We start from the raw sequence: 17762 nt of genomic DNA on the forward strand, positions 1-17762 counted from the left end.
TAATCCCATTATCTTAAAATGGATATTGTGAGAGTGGGTCTGTTAAGACCTTTACAGCACTGAGACTTTCTTTAGGTTTACTGTAATAACCAACTGAAAGTGTATATATCTCCCTTGCTAAGACTAGTGAGGGGGGCACTCTCCATCCCCCTTCTGATGTCTGTGTCAGAAGCTTTCTCTGACCCTTTTCATACTTTAATAAAACTCATACACAAAAACTCTTGAGTGATCTAGCCTGGTCCCTGATTCCAAAGCTAAATCTTCTTTGGAGATCAGGAATCATTCACTATAAGCTATCATGAGGGCTGTCTTTTCACCTTGCTTATAGGTTCTCTCATTGTGAAAAAGCTTTTAAGTTTAATTAGGTTCCATTTGTTTATTTTTGTTTTTATTTACATTAATCTAGGAGGTGGGTCATAGAGGATCTTGCTGTGATTTATGTCAGAGAGTGTTCTGCCTATGTTTTCCACTAAGAGTTTTATAGTTTCTGGTATTACATTTATATCTTTAATCCATTTTGAGCTTATTTTTGTGTATTGTGTTAGAAAGTGCTCTAGTTTCGTTTTTTTAGATGTGGTTGACCAGTTTTCCCAGCAGCACTTGTTGAAGACTGTCTTTTCTCCATTGTATATTTTCACCTCCTTTGTCAAAGATAAGGTGTTCATAGGTGGATTTATCTCTGGACTTTCTTTTTCGTTCCATTGATCTATATTTCTGTTTTTGTGCCAGTACCATACTCTCTTGATGACTGTAGCTTTGTAGAATAGTCTGAAATCAGGTAGGTTGATTCCTCCAGTTCCATTCTCCTTTCTCAAGATTGCTTTGGCTATTTGAGATTTTTTGTGTTTCCATACAGATTGTGAAATTATTTGTCCTAGTTCTGTGAAAAATACCATTGTTAATGAGACAGGAATCCAAATTCTTGTCTGCAGAGCCGAAGAACAGAATCCACAAACATGCAAACAATCACAGTAGCAAGCAAATAGGATTTATTAAAGAGGAAGAAAGTGCAAAGCTCTCAGCAGAGAGGGAACTTACAGCAGTTTTTATATCTTTCCTTAAATAACATTAATTTTCAGTTCAGTTCAGTTGCTCAATCGTGTCTGACTCTTTGTGACCCCACGAACTGCAGCACACCAGGCTTCATATCTATCACCAACTCCTGAAGGTTACTCAAACTCATGTCCGTCATTTCAGTGATGCCACCCAACCATCTCATCCTCTGTCATCCCCTTCTCCTCTGGCCTTGAATCTTTCCCAGCATCAGGGTCTTTTCCAAGGAGTCAGTTTTTCACATCAGGTGGCCTAAGTATTGGAGCTTCAGCTTCAACATCAGTCCCTCCAATGAAGCTTCAGGACTGATATCCTTTAGAATGGGCTGGTTGGATCTCCTTGAACTCCATGGGACTTTCAAGAGTCTTCTCCAACACCACAGTGCAAAAGCATCAATTCTTCGGTGCTCAGTTTTTTTTATAGTCCAAATCTAACATCCATACATGACTACTGGAAAAGCCATAGCCTTGACTAAACAGACCTTTGTCAGCAAAGTAATGTCTCTGCTTTTTAATATGCTGTTTAGGTTTGTCATAGCTTTTCTTCCAAGGAGCAAGCATCTTTTAATTTCATGGCTGCAGTCACCATCTGTAGTGATTTCAGTTCAGTTCAGTCGCTCAGTTGTGTCCGACACTTCGTGACCCCATGAATAGCAGCATGCCAGGCCTCCCTGTCCATCACCAACTCCCAAAGTTCACTGAGACTCACGTCCATTGAGTCAGTGATACCATCCAGCCATCTCATCCTCTGTTTTCCCCTTCTCCTCTTGCCCCCAATCCCTACCAGCATCAGAGTCTTTTCCAATGAGTCAACTCTTCAAATGAGGTGGCCAAAATATTGGAGTTTCAGCTTCAGAATCATTCCCTCCAAAGAACACCCAGGGCTGATATCCTTCAGAATGGACTGGTTGGATCTCCTTGCAGTCCAAGGGACTCTCAAGAGTCTTCTCCAACACCACAGTTCAAAAGTATCAATTTTTCGGCACTCAGCCTTCTTCACAGTCCAACTCTCACATCCATACATGACCACGGGAAAAACCATAGCCTTGACTAGATGAACCTTTGTTGGCAAAGTAATGTCTCTGCTTTTGAATATGCTATCTAGGTTGGTCATAACTTTCCTTCCAAGGAGTAAGCGTCTTTTAATTTCATGACTGCAGTCACCATCTGCAGTGATTTTGGAGCCCCCCAAAATAAAGTCTGACATTGTTTCCACTGTTTCCCCATCTATTTCCCATGAAGTGATGGGACCAAATGCCATGATCTTCGTTTTCTGAATGTTGAGTTTTAAGCCAACTTTTTCACTCTCCACTTTACTTTCATCAAGAGGCTTTTGAGTTCCTCTTCACTTTCTGGCATAAGGGTGGTGTCATCTGCATATTTGAGGTTATTGATATTTCTCCTGGCAATCTTGATTCTAGCTTTTGTTTCTTCCAGTCCAGCATTTCTCATGATGTACTCTGCATATAAGTTAAATAAGCAGGGTGAAAATATATAGCCTTGACTTACTCCCTTTCCTATTTGGAACCAGTCTGTTGTTCCATGTCCAGTTCTGACTGTTGCTTCCTGATCTGCAAATAGATTTCTCAAGAGGCAGGTCAGGTGGTCTGGTATTCCCATCTCTTTCAGAATTGTCCACAGTTTATTGTGATCCACACAGTCAAAGGCTTTGGCATAGTCAGTAAAGCAGAAGTTGATGTTTTTCTGGAACTCTCTTGCTTTTTCAATGATCCAGCAGATGTTGGCAATTTGATCTCTGGTTCCTCTGCCTTTTCTAAATCCAGCTTGAACATCTGGTTATTTCTAACCAATCAATTTAAAGGTCAAGATACTTAATATCTTTATGGCTTCTCTTGATCCTTGTATTAACTCACCATTATTTTTTTTCATGCCTCTGGCCAGTTTATCATTGACCAGATGTATGGGTTTAAGATTAATGATAACCAGTTGTTTTTTCCTACAACATATGGAATAGAAGTTAACTACTGTCCTTCCCTAGATCTGAGTGCCTGTACTTTATTAGACTAAAGACACATTCCAGGAATTCAGGACAATGGAGCAGGATGTTTACTCAGAGTTCTACACTGGCTTCCTAATAATTTCTACCTCAGTAGTTTGATAGAGATTGCATTGAATCTATAGATTACTTTGGGTAGTATACTCATTTTCACTATATTGATTCTTCCAATCCAAGAACATGATATATTTCTCCATCTATATGTATCATCTTTGGTTTCTTTCATCAGTGCTTTATAGTTTTTTATATACAAGTCTTTGTTTTAGCCTTCCCTGGTGGCTCAGATGGTAAAGTGTCTGCCTGCAATGCCAGAGGCCTGGGTTCGATCCCTGGTTTGGGAAGATCCTCTGGAGAAGGAAATGGCAACCCACTCCAGTACTCTTGCCTGGAAAATTCCACGGACAGAGGAGCCTTGTAGGCTACAGTCCATGGGGTCACAAAGAGTCAGACACGACTGAGAGACTTCACTTACTTTTGTTTCTTTAGGTAAATTTATTCCTAAGTATATTTTTATTTCCCTTGCAATAGTGAATGGTTGTTTCCTTAATTTCTCGTTCTTATTTTTCATTGTTGGTGTCTAGAAATGCAAGAGATATCTGTGTTTTAATCCTATATCCTGTGAATTTACTATATTAATTGATTAGCTCTAGTCATTTTCTGGTAGCATCTTTAGGGTTTTCTATGTAGACGATCATGTCATCTGCAAACAGTGAGAGTTTTGCTTCTTCTTTTCTTATCTGGATTGCTTTTATTTCTTTTTCTTCTCTGATTGCTGTGGCTAGGACTTTCAAAGCTATGTTGAATAATAGTCGTGAGATTGGGCATCCCTGTCTTTTGGGTGAGCTCTTGTCTACTAATGTTCCCTGGGGTCAGACATTCTATGATGATCTAAAGTTCTGGAGTTGAGCCTCCTGACTCTGGGTTTTGGTCTCCCTCTTACAGTAGCCTCAAGACTTCTCCATCCACACAGCACAGAAGAGAAAACCCCTAGGTTAATGGTGAAACAACTCTCCACAGCCAGGAACACCCAGAGAGATTCACAGGGTTATATAGAGAAGAGAAGAGGGAGGAGGGAGATAGAGATGTTCAGGAAGAGGAAAGGAAGAGTCAAAAGGGGAAAGAGCAATCAAGCCAGTAATCAAATCTCTAAATGAAAATGGATACTAAAGATTAGATTCTTAAGGGTACAAAATTGATACCAAATATAAAAAAGCAAAGATCAAAAATCTAGTATAAAGATTAGACACTCAAAAATACAAAGCAAAATTGATCACAAAAATTAAAAGAAATATATGTATATGGAATTTGTTTGAAAAAACAGTTTTTTTTTTTTTTTTTAAAGGTGGGCTATAAGAATGAAAGTTAGAGGAGAATAAAGAACTAAAATTAAAAAAAAAATAAAAAATGATAGTAGTAAAAATACATCTAGGAATTTCTCTGGAGCTGTTGTGGACAGTGTGGGGTCATTTCAGTGTCAGGTAGTCCCTTGTCTTGGCTTGTACTTGTTCTCAGAGTCTATAGTTGCTCCTTAAATGCACAGTCTCAGCTTAACTGCAGGGTTTTAATCTGTTGCACCTGTCACTTACAGGGTGGTTCCCCCTTCTTTGCTTATTTTGGATTCCTCTGTTTGGAAGTCTCTTCACTGTCTAATCTCTGCCCTGACACCAGGGGGTGAAGGTGGCTACTTATTCAGGCTCACTTGCTCAGTTGTACTGTGGAGAGGCAGGGACACTGCAAATACCGCTAGCATATGTGGGGTGTGCTCGCAGTGGATGGACCACACTGGGGATGCCACAACCCAACGTGGAGGGTACTTCCCAGGTCCACACTGCTCAGGCTGGGTGCTCTGTGAGTGCACTGCCCCAAGAGGGCCTTGAGTTTTGTGCACTGCCCAGATCTAAGCCACTCAGGCTCTCAGGTGCTCTGCATGGAGCACCCAAAATGGGCTGTGTGTTTTGCTCCCTTCCCAGGTCCAAGCCACTCAGGTAAGTGGGTGCTCCATGAGGGCAATGTCCCAACTGGGTCCTGTGTTTTGTGCACTTCCCGGGTCTAAGCTGCTTAGACTCTCAGGTACTCCACACAGGCACAGACCCAGGTGGGCTGTGCATTCTGCATCCTTCCCAGGTCCAAGCCTTTCAGGCATCTGGGTGCTCAGCAAGTGCACTGTCCCAGGTGCACTTATGCACCTCTCAGGTCCCAGTCGCTCAGTTTTCTGGGTGTGGTGCGCTGTGAGGGCACAGTTTCAGCTGTGCCATATGTATCCTCTGGTGAGCTGATCTCAGGCTGTGACGGTCCTGACTAATGTGAACTGTCCAGGATCCCAGGAAGACACGGTTGGCAACTGGCAGCCTGCTCACAGTTCCGTGGGCGGTATGGTCTCTGTGGCCAAGATTGCAGTGGCCCTTTGCATTCTGCCTCTGGCTGTCGCACACCTGCCTCTCGGCTCCCGGGTAGGGAGGGTTGAAAATGGCAGCAGGCTTGGTCTCATTTGGTATTTGCTAGGACGCAATCTTTTGTTCCGTGAGCATGCCACGGGTCACCTACCAGTAGCATTAGGGCCTTCTCTCAGGAAAGGTCCTTTTTTTTTTTTTTTTTCTTTTCCCTTGTCTCTCTGGCATTCCCACAGTATGAGTTGCTATGTCACATTATCCCCCTCAGATTGTCCTCAGTGCATTTAAACCCAGTCCTTACCCTAAGGACCATGATGCAGCCTGTGTCTCTGCTCCCAGCCTCCACTTGCTGCTGGTAGATGGATGTGAGCATCTGAGCCATTTCTCTGCTGGTAACTGCAATTTTGCCTGCATTCTGTGGGGTGTGTGTGTGTGTGTTTCGATTATGTTGTCCTCTGAGATTCCAAAACTCTCCACTGACCCCACCTGTGAGAGGGTGTCCTATTGTGTGGAAGATTCTCCTCCTTCATGACTCCCTCCCCAGGATAGGTCTTCCTCCCTAAATCCTTTGTCTCTTGCTGAGGTCCAGCCCCGGCTGATCCAGGGAGTTCAAAGCAGGGACGGCATTGGCGAGGATCAGGATACAATAGCTTCAATTAGATATTAATTAGAGATGTAAAGAGTAATAGAATGAGGATAGCTCAGTAGGAAAATTCAGTGGAGAAAAGAGGCTGAGTAGCTTGGTTTACGCGGGAGACCAATAAAACCTCAAGACAAGAAGCTTGCACCACTTACGTAGGCCGCAGCCATCCTTCCATTCTTCCAAAGGAGAGGAGACATTGAGGTTTCCCCGGTCAGATCTTAGAAGCCCAGGCATAATTAGTAAGCATGGCAGGCTCCATGCTCCAGATGGAAACTCAGCCAGAGTTTGACAGAGAGAACGACATGAGGAGACCAGTCTTTTAAGGAACTGATCCCAATTCTCTATTTTCCCTGGTCTACTTTTTTTTTTTTTTGAAATTTTTTTCTTTTTTTTTTTTAAATTTTATTTTATTTTTAAACTTTACAATATTGTATTAGTTTTGCCAAATATCGAAATGAATCTGCCACAGGTATACCTGTGTTCCTTATCCTGAACCCTCCTCCCTCCCCTACCCTCCCTCTGGGTCCTCCCAGTGTACCAGGCCCAAGCATCCAGTACCGTGTATCGAACCTGGACTGGCAACTCGTTTCACATGTTTCAATGCTATTCTCCCAAATCTCCCCACCCTCTCCCTCTCCCACAGAGTCCATAAGACTGTTCTATACATCGGTGTCTCTTTTGAAGTCTCGTACACAGGGTTATTGTTACCATCTTTCTAAATTCCATATATATGCGTTAGTATACTGTATTGGTGTTTTTCTTTCTGGCTTACTTCACTCTGTATAATAGGTTCCAGTTATGTTATGCAAAAGTCACACGGGGTCAGCAGTCCTGACTTTTATCAAAGTCAGGTGCTTCATACAAATGTATACAGAGGTCTTAGGGGTGTTACATCATCTTCTGGCCAGGGGGCCTGCTGACAATTTATGACCCTCTCCTTGTGACAGTGGTCAGTCAACCAGGACACTTATTTCTCCAGGGGTGATTATTCTTAAAAAAGACTCCACCTTCCGAAGGTACAGGATAAAGTTACATTCCTATAGGGTGAGGGTGTAGTGGGTTTTAATTAAGGAAAGAATTTACTTAGCCTAAGGTCTAACGTGATTAATATCAAAGGTTAATACTTAATTCTCCTATATGTTCATTAATGTGTGTAAAGGCAGGGGATGTGGAGACTTAGCAACAAACATTTGCTCAACAAATGAAAAACCCTTCACGAATACAATTTCTAATCAGCCCACTATACTTATACTAATGGCTTTCTAACTTTCCTAAGGAACCTGTTTTTAGAAGGTTTAAAGCATCTCGTGCCTCTCACTTTGGGAGGCTGAGAGCAATCACATGTGGCCGGACAAGCCTGTCAGGCAGGCTAGAGAACCTTCAGAGGAGTTTGTAGGTTAAAACACTCTTGTCACGCCCAGAAGTTTTTATTAACTGGAGCTCTAAGTTAACTCCTTCTCTGAGAGAGGTGGTGGGGGACAGCCCCCTGTAAAGTCAGAGGTGTAGGTGAGAGCATAAAGTAGTAAAGTAGGTAGGCTCTGGTTATGAGGGTAGATGCTCGAGGATTTCCAGGGGGACTCCTGAGGCTCGATCTCGCCTTTGCGTATGTCGAGCCTCCTTCCTCATGACCTTTGCCATGGGTGGAGGTCCTCACGCCGGCTCCCAACAGTCTCTATTTACATCTTTTATATTTTGTCCTACCTCCTTTTGTAGAGATTGGTTTGTTTTTCTGGGTATCTGGTGTCCTCCATCAGTGTTTATAAGTTGTTTTGTGGAGGTTGCTCCACATTCATATGATCTTTTGATGAATTTGTGGGGGAGAAGGTGGTCTCCCCATCCTATTCCTCCACCATCTTGGTACTGCCCCTTGACCATGTTTTAGACTCTTCTAATAGAAATATCAATAACCTCAGATATGCAGATGACACCACCCTTATGGCAGAAAGTGAAGAAGAATTAAAGATCCTCTTGATGAAAGTGAAAGAGTTGGCTTCAAGCTCAACATTTAGAAAACTAAGATCATGGCAAATAGATGGGGAAACAGTGGCTGACTTTATTTTTCTGGGGTCCAAAATCACTATAGATGGTGGTTGCAGCCATGAAATTAAAAGACGCTTACTCCTTGGAAGGAAAGTTATGACCAACCTAGACAGCATACTCAAAAGCAGAGACATTACTTTGTCAACAAAGGTCCATCTAGTCAAGGCTATGGTTTTTCCAGTGGTCATGTATGGATGTGAGATTTGGACTATAAAGAAAGCTGAGTGCTGAAGAGTTGATGCTTTTGCACTGTGGTGTTGGAGAAGACTTTTGAGAGTTCCTTGGACTGCAAGGAGATCCAACAAGTCCATCCTAAAGGAGATCAGTCCTGGGTGTTGGAAAGACTGGGGATTGGCAGGACTGATGTTGAAGCTGAAACTCCAATACTTTGGCCACCTGATGTGAAGAGCTGACTCATTTGAAAAGATCCTGATGCTGGGAAAGACTAGGGCAGGAGGAGAAGGGGACAACAGAGGATGAGATGGTTGAATGGCATCATCGACACAATGGACATGGGTTTAGGTGGACTCTGGGAGTTGGTGATGGACAGGGAGGCCTGGCGTGCTGCGGTTCATGGGATTGCAAAGTGTCGACAAGACTGAGTGACTGAACTGAATATAAAACAAACCCTTCATATTAAATATGAAATATATTGCTAAAATTTATTGCTTTATTCCTTCTGGCTAGGTATGTACAACCCATATCTTTATAAATTTCAGCTTGCATTAATCTTCATTTGATCTGTATTATATACTCCACCATCTAGGATTGTCTCCGCATTTTGTTTTAATATTTCCAGGCAACAGCAGATGAACCTATCCCAGCAAATATAATGAATGCTTTGTTCTACTTTTCTGATTGCATAACTATCTCTTTCATCTAGGTCAGTACTACCCAAGAGAAATATAACAAGAGCCCCATGCGTAATTTAAAATGTCCTAAAAGGAGAAAATACATGTAGATTACAGTACAATAATATCTTAGGAAATGCAATGGTTAGAGTGAAATGTACTCCTACCAAAATAATAAAGTGTGTTAAACAGAAAAAAAATTTTTGTATTGCTTCAGTTTAAAAATTGATATTAGTTAACATTAGTTTGTTGTGTTGGCCATATTTCAAGCACTCAGATAGCTATATGTGAAAACTCTATTGGATAGCTCTAAACCTCTTGAGGGCAGAAACTGTGTTCCATGCAGGTCTCCCTTTGGTTTGTTTCCTAGAATACTTACCAGGTTCCCCAAGACTGGGTTAAGTGCTCCTCTTATGTGCTCCTACAGCCCTCTGCACTAACTTGTCAGGCGGTGCTTACCTCCCACATTGCAATTACTTATTTACCTGTCTGGAGGCTTCTTACAGCAAGGACTCTTTCTTTCTCCTTTCTTCTTTTTCTTTTCTTTTGATGTGCAAGACTCTTTAAAAAAATTATTTTCCATCATGGCTTATTACAGAATATTGAATATCCTGTGCTATACAGGAGAACCTTGTTGTTTATCCATTTTGTATATACTAGTTTGCATCTGCTAATCCCAAACTCTCAAATCATCCCTCCTCTTGACAACCACAAGTCTGTTCTCCATGTCTGAATCTGTTCCTGTTTTGTAGATAAATTCATCTGAGTCCTATTTTAGATTCTACATAAAAGTGATATCACATGGTATTTATCTTTCTGACTTACTTCACTTAGTATGATCATCTCGAGGTCCATCCATGTGGCAAATGGCATTATTTCATTCATTTTAAGGCTGAGTAATATTTCATTGTAAATATGTGCCACGTCTACCTTATCCATTCATCTGTTGGTGGACATTTACATTGTTTCTGTGTCTTGGTTATTGTGAATAGTGCTACTCTGAACATAAGGGTGCAAGTATTTTTCTGAATTATGGTTTCATCCATATATATGCCCAGGAGTGGGATTGCTGGATTATATGACAACTCAAAATAGTTTTTTGAGGAAACTCTACACTATTCTTTATAATGGATGCACCAATTTATATTCCCACCAACAGTGTAGGAGGGTTCCCTTTTCTCCACAAACTCTAGACAAGAACCGTTTCCAGTTTACAATTACATGCTCTGTGCTTAGTATGGGGCCAGGCATATCATAGACATTCATTAAATATTTATTGCTTTTTTAATGAATTATTAAATTCACCAAAATAAGTTGTTTGGGGAACTTTTATCAGAATAAGGCTTTCTTGAAGGTAGAGATTATGATTTATTTATCTCTGTAGTCTCTTTACCTAGCATAAAGCTTAACACGTAGTAGGCACTCAGTAAATGTTTGTTGAATGACTACTGAACCCTGTCAAAACTCTAGGCTTTCCAGCCTTTCTATCTTCACAGCTGTGACTGACTGCAGCCTCAGATTCTTCCTCAGGGTTTGAGACTTTGAATCACCTTATAAAGACTTGTGTCTGACCCTCTGAGCTGGAGTCTGCCTTGTATCCTCTGTCTGGTGCTGAGGGCTGTCTTGGACTTTGTCAAACACCCTCTGCCTCCATCATCCTCTGTATGACGAAAGGCAATGGCCCCCTGGCTTTTTGAGTCCAGTCTCCCTTTGGAGTGCTTCATCTTGGATTATGCCTTCCTTTGATTTACACACTATGGTGTCCTGGTGTAGACTGATTTCTGGCCCATAACCATGGTTGCATGTACACTACCAGGCTAGATTTCCTCCTAAGTTGACCTAACTTTAGTTGTTTGGGTTTTGCAATGACAGAACATACCTCCAGGGGGAACATTCATTCACCCTAGATATGAATCATTATTTTGACAGCATTCCAGTAGATGGCAGTAAAGTGTTTTAAGCAAAATTGTCTTTTTTTCTAGTTTGCACAGTGTCCCCAGACAAGCCAGGATCTGGGCTACCAGTGGAGTCTGCCTGCAAGTCTAGCAGGAGCTTCTAGTTGTGGTTTCTTGTCTGTCTCCGTTTCCCCTTATCCTGGTAATTAATTGTACTTGGCCAGGTATACTGAGGAGAAGGTAATGGCACCCCACTCCAGTACTCTTGCCTGGAAAATCCCATGGACCGAGGAGCCTGGTGGGCTGAAGTCCATGGGGTCGCTAAGAGTCGGACATGACTGAGTGACTTCACTTTCACTTTTCACTTTCATGCATTGGAGAAGGAAATGGCATCCCACTTCAGTGTTCTTGCCTGGAGAATCCCAGGGACAGGGGAGTCTGGTGGGCTTCCATCTATGGGGCACACAGAGTTGGACACGACTGAAGCAACTTAGCAGCAGCAGCAGGTATACTGAAGATATTATAAATAGGAAAACCTTAAGCTTGGAGAATGAGACATATTTCTTTAGGACAATTTCCTATTGCCAAGTATCACAGGGTAGCACAACACGGACCCTCCCCAGCCCTGCCCTGATTCTGGCACTCTGATCTCATTCTCTCACTTAATTCATCTCTCACATAATTCATCTGTAGACAACACTTGTGTTCTATCATAAGTTTGATTAAAGCTCTTTGCATGGAGCACTATGGCCCTGGAGACGTCAGAATATTCTATGCAGATTTTTTTTTTTTTAAGAGAAAGCTTTCTAAAAACCATCAATAGGAAAGAATATCATTTGCAGCAATATGGGTGGACCTAAAGATTAACATAACTGACTAACTGAAGTAAGCCAGAGAGAGAAATGTTGTATGATATCACTTTTATGTGGAATTTAAAAAAAATGATACAGGTGAACTTGTATATCAAGCAGAATTAGACCTACAGACATAGAAAGCAAACTTATGGTTACCAAAGGGGAAAGGGGGGAGGGATAAATTAGGAGTTTGGGATTAATATATACACACTGCTATATACAAAATGGATAAACAAAGATCTACTGTATAGCACAGGAAACTCTACTCAATACTTCGTAGTAAACTATAGTGGAACAAATCCAAAAAAGAACATATATATCTGAATAACTTTGCTGTATACCTGAAACTAACACAGCATTGTAAATCAATTATATATCAATTTTAAAAATAAGTAAGTAAAGGCATCAAAAGGAAAGAACAAAGAAATGAAAGGGAGCTAATTAGTGGTTCCAAGAGAAGGAAGGTTCCCAAATGTTTGTGATGCTAATTTTCCTTTTAGGCCCAATCCTCTGGACTGTGGAGTCATATCTAACTAACATATCTAACATATCTAAGATATGTGTAAAGCTGTGAGATATCTATAAAGCTGTGAGCATCTCTATGTGTGATGGAACAGAAGGAGGAACAGAACCTTCCAATTATTGGCTCTCATGGTGCAGTTTTGAGTGTATTTGGGAAGGAGAATTTAACCCCTGCAGGGCTAGACTCCATCCCTCCACTTAGCAGGCTCCAGAGAGAAGAGCACATCACAACATAAAGCATGTGGTCAGTTCTATCCTGTTTCAAGGGACAACTTCATACTCATGAATCTCCTTATCCCCAACTCCCCTGGGAATGTATTCCTGCTTAGGAGAGCAGAACCTGTCATTACCTTGTTTGGTTCTTCCAGGGTTGGATGGTTCTGGGTTATTTCTTAGTGGTTTGTGGGCCAATTTGATATTGATGACAAAAGACCATCACCCATTGCTTGGGAGAACTCCCCACTGACCTGGCATAGTGGAGATTTTCTCAGTTTTCTTTCCAAAAGCTGTGTAACAGATATGGATAAGATTAAAGGGAACTTCTCTCATTGTTGTGAAACATTGCTGAGGATAATAAAGAGAATTAGATGGGCAGAAAAGAAAACTGAGGTCTAACTTTTGGTCTTACCTTTCAAGCAGTTACTTAACTTTGGGAAATTCATCCTTTCTGAATGCTACTTCTTTTACATTAAATGCAAATTTGAAAGAGAGGAAGTTTCCAGAATTCTCTGATTTGGGTACTGTAAACAGCAGGCTTTTCGAGTAGAAATACTGAATCACTATGAGCAAGAATGGCAAGTGCCTGGAATGTTGCTGCTACGTTGCCCAAAATCAATCACACTACCCAGACTTCCCTAGTGGTTCGGTGGTTAAGAATCTGCCTGCCCACACAGGGCACATGGATTTGATCCCTGTTCCAGGAAGATCCTACACACTGTAAGGCAACCAAGCTTTGCACCACAACTACTGAGCCCCCAGGCCCACAGCCCATGCTCCACAATGAGAGAACCCACCAAAATGAGAAGCCCATGCACCACAACTAGAGAGTAGCTCCTTCTCACTGCAACTAGACAATGCCCATGTGCAGCAACGAAGAGTCCATGAACCACAGCAAAGACCTAGTGCAGCATCCCACCCCCCCCACCCCCCCCCCACCCCCCCCCCACCCCCCCGCCAAAAAAGATACACTACTCTTTCCACCACCAATTAACTGAAGCTGGCTTTCAAGATAGCCATCTCAGACTGTGAGTTCAGTGCTCTACCCCTCTCATCATGCTGGAATTTCCATTTCCCTAAAAGCTCCTAAAGATGGTTAGTTGTTCATGACAAGAGTAGTCTCAACAGACTCATCAGCATAAACTCCCATTCCCAGCTTAGGCATATATCCAGGAAAGAATGCCTGAATGTGAAAACAAATGAAATGAACAATAAAAGCAGAGGCTACATATATCAATATAAATGAATAACATTTGATTTGTGCTCTATTAAGTAGGAGAAATAGAGGATTAAAAAAAAAAGATCTAAAATCTATTTTGGCAAAGTAACCTCACATCTCTAAATAAAGGGAAAAAAATCTTTAACTGATGATATATTAACAATTCTGTGCTGCTGATTTGATTTCTTTGCCTTAGTATAAATTGATGCACAGTAGAGTCTGCTGTGTACATTCTCCAGGAACAAGAACCACTACATCCAAGGTCTTACATCCTTTATTCTTTAATATGAAATCTTTGCATTTTATTTAGATGCAATATTGTACAGTTCATAACATGTACACGAGGTGGTGACCAAAAACGTCCCAAAGAAAAAGAAATACAAGAAGGCAAAGTGGTTGTCTGAGGAGGCCTTACAAATAGCTTAGAAAAGAAGAGAAGCAAAAGGCAAGGGAGAAAGGGAAAGATACACTCAACTGAATGCAGAGTTCCAGAGACTAGCAAGGAGATATAAGTGAACAATGCAAAGAAATAAAAGAAAACAATAGAATGGGAAAGCCTAGAGATCTCTTCAAGAAAACTGGAGATAGCAAGCAAACATTTTATGTAAAGATGTGCACTATAAAGGACAGGAACAGCAAGACACTAACAGAAGCAGAACAGATTAAGAAGAGGTGGCAGAAACACACAGAAGGAAAATACAAAAAAAGTCTTAATGACCCAGGTAACCATGATGTGTGGTCACTCACTGAGAACCAGACATCCTGGAGTGCATAGTCAAGTGGGCCTTAGGAAGCATTACTACAAACAAAGCTAGTGGAAATGATAGAATTCCAGATGAGCTATTTAAATCCTAAAAGATGATTCTGTTAAAGTGATGCACTCAATATGCCAGCAAATTTGGAAAACTTGGCAGTGGCCAAAGGACTGGAAAAGGTAAATTTTCATTCCAATCTCAAGAAAGGCAATGCCAAAGAATGCTTAAACTACCATACAATTGTACTCATTTCACATTCTAGCAAGGTAATGCTCAAAATTCTTCAAGCTAGGCTTCAACAGTATGTGAACCAAGAATTCCAGATGTATAAGCTAGGTTTAAGAAAAGGCAGAGGAACCAGAGATCAAATCGCCAACATCCATTGGATCATGGAAAAAGCAAGGGAATTGCAGAAAATTTCTACTTCTGCTTCATTGACTATACAAAAATCTTTGACCATGAGAATCACATCAAATTATGAAAAATTCTTAAAGAGATGGATATACCAAACCACTTTACCTGTCTCCTACAAAACCTGCATGCAGGTCAGGAAGCAACAGTTAAAACCTTACATGGAACAGCAGACTAGTTCAAAATTAGGAAAGGAGTATGACAAGGCTGTATATTGTCACTCTGTTTATTTAACTTATATGCAGACTACAGCCTGGGGTGCTGCAGTTGATGGGGTTGCAAAGAGTCAGAGTATATTATGTGAAATGCTGGGCTGGATGAATCACAAGCTATAATCAAGATTGCTGGGAAAAATATCAACAATCTCAGATATGTAGATGATACCATTCTACTGGCAGGAAGTGAAGAGGAACTAAAGAGCCTGTTGATGAGGGTGCAAAACAGAATGGAAAAGTTGGCTTAAAATGCAACTTTAAAAAACTAAGATCATGGCATTGGGTCCCATTACTTCATGGCAAATAGATGGGGGAAAAGTGGAAACAGTGACAGATTTTATTTTCTTGAGCTCCAAAATCACAAAGGATGGTGACTGCAGCCATGAAATTAAAAAAAGTTTGCTCTTTGGAAGAAAAGCTATGATAAATCTAGACAGTATATGCAAAAGCAGAGACATGCTTTGTTGACAGGGGTCCATAGAGTCAAAGCTATGGTTTTTCCAGTAGCTGTGGAAAAGTTGGATCGTAAGAGGGCTGAGTGTGAGTGATAGTGAGTGGCTCAGTCATGTCTGACACTTTGTGACCCCATGGACTATAGCTATGTATTTGAGCCTGTTTCTATTTTGTAGATCATAAAATAATCTGTTTTGTAGATAAGTTTCTTTGTGTCATACTCTAGGTTCCATATATCAGCGATATCATATGGTATTTGTCTTTCTCTGACTTACTACAACTGATGTTCAGTTCGAAGGCATCAATTCTTCAGTGCTTAGCCTTTTTAATTGTCCAGCGCTCACATCCATATATGACTGCTGGAAAAAATCATAGCTTTGACTAAACAGACCTTCTGTAGGCTGTCTAGGTTTGGCATTACTTTTCTTTCATGGAGCAAGCATCTTTTAATTTCATTGCTGCAGTCACCATCCAGAGTGATTTTGGAGCCCAAGAAAATAACGTCTGTCACTGTTTCCATTGTTTCCCCATCTATTTTCCATAAAGTGATGGGACTGGATGCCATGATATTAGGTTTTTGAATGTTGAGCTTTAAACTAGCCTTTTCACTTTCCTCTTTTATCTTCATCAAGATGTTCTTTCATTCCTCTTCCCTTTCTGCCATAAAAGTAGTGTTATCTGCATATCTGAGGTTATTGATATTTCCAAGAGCAATCTTGATTCCAGCTTGTTCCTCAGTCCAGCATTTCAGATGATGTATTCTGCATATAAGTTAAATAAGCAGGGTGACAATATACAGCCTTGACATACTCCTTTCCCAATTTGGAACCAGTCCATTGTTCCATGTCCAGTTCTAACTGTTTCTTCTCGACCTGCATACAGGTTTCCCAGAAAACAGGTAAGGTAGTCTAGTATTCTTATCTATCTTTTTAAGAATTTTCCACAATTTGTTCTGATCTACAGAGTCAAAGGCTTTATTGTAGTCAATGAAACAGAAGTAAGTGTTTTTGGAATTCTCTTGCTTTTTCTATGATTCAAGGGATGTTGGCAATTTGGTCTCTAGTTCCTCTGCCTTTATTATTATTCTTTTAATTTTAAACTTTAAAATATTGTATTAGTTTGGCCAAATATCGAAATGAATCTGCCACAGGTATACATGTGTTCCCCATCCTGAACCCTCCTCCCTCCTCCCTCCCCATACCATCCCTCTGGGTCGTCTGAGTGCACCAGCCCCAAGCATCCATTATCGTGCATCGAACCTGGACTGGCGACTCATTTCATACATGATATTATACATGTTTCAATGCCATTCTCCCAAATCTTCCCACCCTCTCCCTCTCCCACAGAGTCCAAAAGGCTGTTCTATACATCAGTGTCTCTTTTGCTGTCTCGTACACAGGGTTATTGTTACCATCTTTCTAAATTCCATATATATGCGTTAGTATACTGTATTGGTGTTTTTCTTTCTGGCTTACTTCACTCTGTAGAATAGGCTCCAGTTTCATCCACTTCATTAGAACTGATTCAAATGTATTCTTTTTAATGGCTGAGTAATACTCCATTGTGTATATGTACCACGGCTTTCTTATCCATTCATCTGCTGATGGGCATCTAGGTTGCTTCCATGTCCTGGCTATTATAAACAGTGCTGCAATGAACATTGGGGTACACGTGTCTCTTTCCCTTCTTGTTTCCTCAGCGTGTATGCTCACAGTGGGATTGCTGGATCATAAGGCAGTTCTATTTCCAGTTTTTTAAGGAATCTCCACACTGTTCTCCATAGTGGCTGTACTAGTTTGCATTCCCACCAACAGTGTAAGAGGGTTCCCTTTTCTCCACACCCTCTCCAGCATTTATTGCTTGTAGACTTTTGGATCACAGCCATTCTGGCTGGTGAGAAATGGTACCTCATAGTGGTTTTGATTTGCATTTCTCTGATAATGAGTGATGTTGAGCATCTTTTCATGTGTTTGTTAGCCATCTGTATGTCTTCTTTGGAGAAATGTCTATTTAGTTTTTGGCCCATTTTTTGATTGAGTCATTTATTTTTCTGGAGTTGAGCTGTAGGAGTTGCTTGTATATTTTTGAGATTAGTTGTTTGTCAGTTGCTTCATTTGCTATTATTTTCTCCCATTCTGAAGGCTGCCTTTTCACCTTGCTAATAGTTTCCTTTGTTGTGCAGAAGCTTTTAAGTTTAATTAGGTCCCATTTGTTTATTTTTGCTTTTAT

Source organism: Bos indicus, chromosome 1 (assembly GCF_029378745.1).
Source record: "Bos indicus isolate NIAB-ARS_2022 breed Sahiwal x Tharparkar chromosome 1, NIAB-ARS_B.indTharparkar_mat_pri_1.0, whole genome shotgun sequence".
In the NCBI taxonomy this organism is placed as follows: Eukaryota; Metazoa; Chordata; class Mammalia; order Artiodactyla; family Bovidae; genus Bos; species Bos indicus.